The sequence below is a fragment of the Ursus maritimus genome, unplaced genomic scaffold (genome assembly GCF_017311325.1).
Source record: "Ursus maritimus isolate PB19 unplaced genomic scaffold, ASM1731132v1 scaffold_15, whole genome shotgun sequence".
NCBI classification, from domain to species: Eukaryota; Metazoa; Chordata; class Mammalia; order Carnivora; family Ursidae; genus Ursus; species Ursus maritimus.
The window spans coordinates 46,239,119-46,246,290 of NW_024423897.1; the positions used below are offsets into that span (position 1 = coordinate 46,239,119).

General features: G+C 36.0%; 1 pseudogene; it reads right to left on the reverse strand.

The window, feature by feature from the left end:
• Nucleotides 1-6,860: 6,860 nt before the first annotated feature.
• On the reverse strand, nucleotides 6,861-6,945 carry LOC121102784 (annotated as a pseudogene).
• Nucleotides 6,946-7,172: the final 227 nt, after the last annotated feature.

A 7,172-nucleotide genomic window follows, 5' to 3' on the forward strand; every position in this document is an offset into this window, starting at 1 on the left:
TAATGTTTGGAAATTTCTAAGCACGAAGATTTTACTGTTAAAGTTCCCTGAGTTTTAAGTTTAGATTTGCTCTGTATTGGCTGTGAGGCACTGATAAATTTAGTAAGCTTCTTAGAATCTTTGCTTAATTAATAAAAATTTTAAAAAAGAATAATGTCTGCTTAATAAGATTGTTCGAAGGATTTCATGGACAACAGCTATAGTTAGAGTGCATGCAAGACATTTATTATTTAATATCTGTAATTACCACTGCTGTATCTTCTCCATACTCCCCACAAGAGTATTATTTTACTTTGTTACTCATGAGTGTACTTCCACATAAAATCAATTATTTGTTCAATGTAGGTTAAAAAGACTACTGCAGAATCATTCATATTCTCTGTAGAAAATGTTTAAGGTGAAAGGCACTTGGAGCCCATGAGAACCAGAAGACCCGTCATTTAGAAGTAGCATCAGTGCAAACGTATGCAGTCAGGGCTTTCCAGGTAGAAACCATCTATGATGTCACAAAGTTAGCTTAACCTAGCATACACTTGTTAGAGCTTTGCTTGCCTAGTTTTTCAAACAGTATTTTAAGTTAGCAATGACAATAATTACAAGTGGATAGGGTTCAAAAAAAAAAAATAAGCACCTTCTTAATTAAAAATTTTTAAAAAGAGGTCACTATTTAAGATCTTCAGAATGAGGCTTAGAGCAATACGAGAACAGAGTGTTTTAATTGCATGGCCACCCAAATATCAGACCTTAGAATCCATCAGATTTTCATTTCCAAGTGCTGTGTTAACAACTAGTCAGGATCCTTACGGAAGAATTTGTAGTTGTGTTTCCTGTTGACTATTTATTTACAATTTATGTGCATCAATTTTGATTTAAGCAGCCTCTTTTCTACTAGAACACTCTAAGGCCGGTCTATAATTGGATAATGGATTTCCTGCTTAGCAGCAGCAGAACTTACTCTCCCTCTCCTGAAGTGTAATCGACTGGGTTTCTTCGCCTTCAGCTCTCCTCCTCCGCCAGCGGAGGGAGCAAGAGTCCTCCTCTGCAAGGGACACAGGCTCAGCCCTTGTCCTGGGGCTTCTCACTGGTGCTGCAAGTTTTAAGTTCAAGTGTCTATCCTATTACAGCAACTCAGTTACACTGAAGCTTTATTTTGTCCAGTAAGTTCCATCAAAGAGCTTGTATTTTAATGAAATATTTTTTTTAATTTATTTGGGAAACAAATTCTCTGTAATGCTTTGTGCATTCCTTTATTGAAATTTGACATTTTTCTAAGATATATGTTAATATTAAAATATTATGATGCAAATGAAGCCCCCCCCCCTCCTGTCTGTCTTACACACACACATCAAGGGAATGCCATATGTCCCTAGTGAAACCTACTTGGAAAAGCAGAAATGCTGAACATATCACACAGTACCATTGTGAAAGGACATTTGTCAGTTTTCTCCCTGGCAATGAGATTTTTCTCACCCTCAAGACATGCAAATGACTTTTTTCATCTGTTCTTTTTATGTTATTTGAATAATTTTCTCTTATAGAAGTGAGGGCTGTCAAAAATTAACCATTTGGGGCTTCAGTGTTTAGTTATGTGACCTTTTTGAGAAATTAGATCTCTTCAGGGAAGTGGTAACTTTTAAAGTCTGAGATGTTGAACTTCTCAGGTGGTCAGTGGATAGCCATCAGCAGGTTGTTAATGGCAAGTGACTATATAAAAATGTTTGACATTTTGGATTCTCTCCTATTCTTGCTTGTTTTTGTTTTAGAAATCATTATTTCAACTGATAATAAGAGGGATGCTTCAGTTAGGTGTAATGTTGTATTCTCCTGTTAGGTTAATAGTGTAATGCAAACATTTCTGTAAGTCTGTTGCTAACTTAAAATACTATTTGAAGAACTATACAAGCAATGCCCTACTCTCCATGCCTTGGTTTGAGTGTTCACATCTGTAAGAAACTGCCAAACAAGCTTATTTAGCATGAATACTTTTAATAAATCAGAGAGTTGCACTCTGGAGGGCTGTGATAAACCTCTAAATTCATTTTACGTAGACATAGGTTGAAGTATGTACCTGGCTTGGAGCAAAGACAAATGCAGCTATCTCTTTTATCACATTGCTTTAAACATTCTTCAGCTTCAGGTTTTTCTTACAAATCAGCTCTATCAGGCTATTAATTGTTTCACTGTACCTGATCTCTAACAGGAATGCACCTTGCAAAACAGCAGGAGGAAAGCACATTTGTATAAGTCCTCCGATGGCTTAACACTGGCTAATCTCCTTACAAATTATAGTCATAGTTGTAGTTCATCCATTAGGCTGGAAAAGACAAGATTCCCAAGTGGCCTTGGAGCCTTTTCCAGTTCCCAGGAGAGCCACCGACCCTCCGCGTGTGTTGCCTGCGCACAGGGAGTGCTCCCTGCTAATCAGGTCAATGATTATCGCCCGGCTCCAGGGACCTGATAGGAGCCTATCACAGCAGTTAGGGACCCACCAAACGCAGCATGCTCGCGGAGGATCTCCCGTTAGGAAACATCGCTTAGTCCTCATTTACTCACTGGAACCTCTGAGGATTTCAGCTTCTCTTTTTGTCCTCGTAGACAGTGAGGGGCTCAACATAAACAGGAAAAAGACGCACCGCAGGCAGCTACTTGGGTGTTGATTGAGAACTTCGATCTCCCCACCCCATTCACGGTTGATTTGACTGATTTCTCACCTCGTTCACAGAGAATATTTCAATTAAGGTAAGTGCTGCTGGATCTGAACTGCATCGCGATGAATTTCTGCATTGAAAGTTCTAACCGACTAGACCGACGTTCTGCACTGCAGCAATGCACTGTTTATGTCAGGAAAAGGCTTAGTTTATAAGCAAGTGTCCTAGAATGAAAACCGGCATTTGGGGATAATGATATTTCAGGGCAATTTCTCTTGGAATACAAGCATGCTGCTTTGCATCAAGACGAAATAAAGGGAAATAATGAAAAGAGTTAATTTCTCATTTTACCTTTTTAGTAATCTAGAGAGCTGCGAGGCGCTAAGGTAACTTGATTTTGATTGAAGTGATTTGTTGATGTCATATGGTAAAATCTCTGAGTCGAAAAGCTTCAGTGTTAAATTAGATGGAAAGAAAATTTGCAAATGAGAGTTGAGATTTTGGGCAGCTTTCTACTTTACTAGTTCCTGGGCTCCCTCTGGGTTAAAAGATTTAGGGCTAATCCCTGAATGTTTTAATAGTGTCCATTTAGGAATTAAAATATAAATGATAAAGTTTCTGATATAGCTGTTTAAAAAATAATTAGTATCCTACTGATATGATTTATAGTTTTATACAAGAGATAGATTTCTTTTATGAAATAGATTAATAAAAAGGAAAGTAAAGAAAGATTAACGTCTTTCTCAAATGCTTATTTTTGAAAGGAAAATTCTTCAATAAGAGATTATGTTCAGGTGTTTATTGAAACCTTGTCTTTTATGATTGAGGTTGCTCTTTGTTATCAAAGTAAAGTGAATTGAGGTTAGGCTTGATTGCACATAGTTTAGGGCAATCATCTGGGTAATTAGGATAAACTAGTCCACATTATTTCTTCTACACCTATTTTTCTCACAAGTTTGTTAAGAATATCTAGAGAGAATGGAAGACTTTTTTTTTTTCAAAGTTAGGCTTCACTATCTGAACTTTTTCTTTTCTACTTTACTTTGCACATATACTCTAATGATTTTGTCCCATATTATGGTAAATTTCTATGTAATTAAGAATAATAAAATAATTCTATCACTATAGTTATATATGATGGATTGATTAACACCCTAAGCGTGTAAGTGAATAATAGCAACCACTTACCTTCTTATAATGTAATACTTCAAAATGATTTTCAAATAATGAAACATTATTTAAAGTATAGGTACAAATCATTATAATACTTCCACAAACTGAATTTCAATAACTAGTCTCTTATGCCAAGATGCGATCTAAATATCTAATAAATATCTAGCTGCTTTCATGTAAAGACTTATAATGGTATCTTAAATGTGCTTTATACAATGAGCACTCATATTTCATGAAATGGTGATGCCACCTTCCTCCTATGGGTATCCTGAGATGTAACGTTTTATAAAGATGTCAAAACACTCTTTATCTTAATTGGCTATCCTTATGAAATTCTCTAGAGAGCTTTTCAGGCTGATGTTGATGTTATTGCTTCTCTCACAGGAATAAAATATTTTCAGGATGCCCATAGGCGCTGACATGTACTTGTTGGTTGTCTGTATGTTTTTAGCCAAAGCCTGAAGACATTTATCTACCTCTGTTGCGCTGAGACTTCTATCTATTATCTCCAGGGAGTTGGTTTCTCAACCAATTCGAAGATACCTGAGAGAAATGTGTTGACTACAGTTAATTGTTACTGGGTTTTCTGGGTTTTGGGCTGCTTCTTCCATTTTTTTTTTAACAACACTGATAAACAGAAGGAGGCAACATTAACCAAAAACAGCCACATTTGCTATTACCAAACTCGTGCATTGCTTAACCTAGCTCTGTATTATAGACTATCCTTGTGTCAAATTCAAAATCGATGGTGGTATCCTACCCAATGAAAATTTTTTGGATGTACTTTCTTGATGTATACGACCACTGAAAGATGTGGTAGTTTATAATGAAATATTTAAGTCTAAAAAATGAAGGTGATTGTAGTTCTTATTCAAGAAGTTATACCTAAAGTTTTTAAAGGGGTTTTATCATTGTAGGTGTTGTTTTAATTTGCATTTCACAGGCTGAAAAGAAAAATGGAGAAAATCTTGGATACGATTGAGAATTAGGAACTATAGCACCTGACTCCTCAATCAGATTTCCCTTTTTGTTTTTCTTCACTTATTATACTATCTCCAAGTGCCACCTTACCTCCCGATTCCACACTGAATCCCAGTTTTCATTCATTTGACAGTAATTTATTCCTTCTGTGAGATCAGAAAACATCTTATAGGATAAATTCACTAAGACAGTTTCAAAATTTAAACCAAAAGTCTGTTAAAACTTTCCTTATGATTTATAACCTGCCTTTCAGTATGTGATAGTTTCAATAAAAGACTGCGGAGAGGCAGTGTCTTACAGGTTTACTAAATACCAAACAGCTGGGATACTAACTTTGTATACATGGTTTTCCAATCATTAAGTCAAAATGATGACATCGAGGTTATTTACCCCAATTCTCCAAAGAGGAGATGGGGGCTGGGAGAGGATAGGTAATTGAGGCAAGGACAGACCATAGTTAGTGGACTCAGAGCAGGCTGTGTTTAAAGCTGCTAATATATATGTTCTGACTTTTTTATCACCTAGTATATGTTGACCCTTTCCAATGTTTGACGTGACACTCATGAATATTTTAAGATGATTTATAGGATAGTACAGCTTAATTATATCATCTTCAAAATAGTTTAACTCTTGGCTTACTCAGAATAAATGACTTTATAAATTCCATAGCTGCCACTGTTTGAAACAAGCATATACTTTGTTCTTTTTGGTTCTAAAAGAGGTCAGTGCACAAGTCTTCGCATCAAGCTGATTCTGATTACCACGGACAGATAAAGCTCTCTACTCTATGGATAATCAGCACTGAAATTTAGTATCAGGAGGAGTAGACATACTCTCAGAATAAAATCAAATTATAAAGCAGTGATATAAATTCAGTGCCACTTATTTGAAATGAGATTAAAAGGAAGTTAAGGAGAATTCATGTTCATGGCAAAAGACATTCACAGTATTAGAAAAGATAAAGAAACTAACAATTGGAATTGAATATTGGTAAGTGGACTAAAAAAATTAATATTTAAATATACAGAAGTCTGTTTGTTCTACTGACTTTATATAAATCTTCCCATGTGTACACAGACATTTGCTATAGCTAATTATGCTGATTTGTGACAATATTATCCAAACCAAAATTGTGTCCAGTCTGTAACAAAAAACAAGCGATCTTACAAAATTAGGATTGACCTGGGAAATCTATTATGATTAGCTGTGATATCCAAGGACATACTGAGATGGTAACTGGAAGTTAGGTAGCATAGTTATAAGATATCATCATTTATTATGCTCCAGTGTGTTCTCAAACATTTAGAAAGAGAACAGATATTGTGAATAATGGGTTCAATAATGATTAGAAATATGATCTATCTATCTATCTATATCTATCTATCTATCTATCTATCTATCTATCTATCTATCTATCATATCCAACTAGCAGCCAACTTACTTTCCATTCTGTAGTTTTTTTGGCAAGTGATTGCCTTATCCTAGTTGCATGTAAGAATAACAGAAAAACAAAGTATTTATAGATAATCCTCTCTATTACTATTCTAAAAGAATGAACATGATCTGTAAAAAGTAGTATTGCAGAGGAGTTTGCTATGTTCACAATGCATAGGTCTCCCTATCCAGAAAATATGACTATGACTCTAGGCCCCACTAGGCACAGTAGATTTGACCGGAGATGTAAGACAATCATCTCTAGAATGGCCAATGGTTACCATGTGGATTACACAAGAATTCTGTCAATATAGGGTGCTCTCTATTAGATGACAAGTACCTGATTTGGTGACCTTCGCTATGAAATAAATGTAGATAACAACAGTTGGTGGGCAAGAGCAGACGTTGAAAAACAGAGAAACCATGAATTAGCTGAAGTCATGAGGTTGGTAGGAAGGAAAGAAGAAGTTAATTCCCTTAGGCCAATTAGAAGAGACTGCTGGCTCATAATAGCTAAGCACGAGAAAGAAAACCCTCCCTTGTGGGGAGGCAATGAGTCTGGGTTATCCTGGGTGATATTTCAGACACACCGTGCAGTGGTCAGACTTCTGATTTTCCACATTTTTGCAGTCCCGTTTACTAACTTAAGCTGAGTAAATCTTTGTTTCTGATACTACACTTGATCTTAGCCAAAAGGCCGAGAAGCGATAATCTTTGTTTCTGATGAACTAAAAGATTATACCTGGCCCAACATCAGAGGTATTCATGGTCTTGTTAGAAAATGGATAAGGGCAGAAATGTGTAGTGGCTGTAAGTACAAGTTCTGGATTCAACTACCTAGGTTCAAATGACCACTGAGGGTACTTCCTAGCTCTGAGACCTTGGGCAAATGAGTGAAGGTGTCTAAACTTTGTTTTTTGTGTGTGTGATTTTTAA